Source organism: Saprolegnia diclina (genome assembly GCF_000281045.1).
Source record: "Saprolegnia diclina VS20 unplaced genomic scaffold supercont1.91, whole genome shotgun sequence".
In the NCBI taxonomy this organism is placed as follows: Eukaryota; Oomycota; class Saprolegniomycetes; order Saprolegniales; family Saprolegniaceae; genus Saprolegnia; species Saprolegnia diclina.
Genome location: NW_008246158.1, coordinates 205846 through 206541, shown reverse-complemented (window position 1 = coordinate 206541; position 696 = coordinate 205846).

The window sequence follows — 696 nt, the reverse complement described above, 5'->3', positions numbered from 1 at the left end:
GCGGGATCGAACTGCCGGCTGCAAATGTACTCGGTCGTCAGCTCGCCCCGCCACATGGGTGTGACGCCAAGGAGCTTGACCAGCGCTATCGCGTTCTCCAAGTTCGTCGCAATGCTCCGTTTGATGCGATGCTCGTTGGTTTTGGCCGGTGGCTGGATTGCATTTGGTTTGTGTCGTTTTGGCTGTCGATTGTCGGCTCCTGAAGCAATGGTTCAAGGGAGTACTAGTACGTGCGAGTAGACACATATCGTAAGCATAAGCTACCAGGCTGGACGTAGCTTGCTCGCGAAGGCGGCGGCGTCCACTTCCCACCGGACTCTGCGTTGTTTGCGAATGGAAAACTGGTACATTTTTATGAAATGGGATTTAGTTGGGTGTATCTAGCCTTCCACTGGACCGAACGGCGGACCGACTCGACTCTGCAACGCGCTTCGTCCAGCGACTCGAGAAAGTCGCTGGATGACTCCCTCTCTCGGATGTTGGCTGAGTCTGGGCTTGCGATACCGGTGGAGCGCGACTTGGGTGTAGTATGCCATACTGTATCGTGACCAGGATGGCGCAAAAATCTAAGAACGGGGTTTCATTGCGCAGTCGCTTCGCATTTCCTTTGCATCCTCGTCAAGTGGCCCTGGCATGGTCTCGGGTGTGTTGAGCAAGACGCATGGACGATGTAATTTATGGATAATCGAGGAGGAT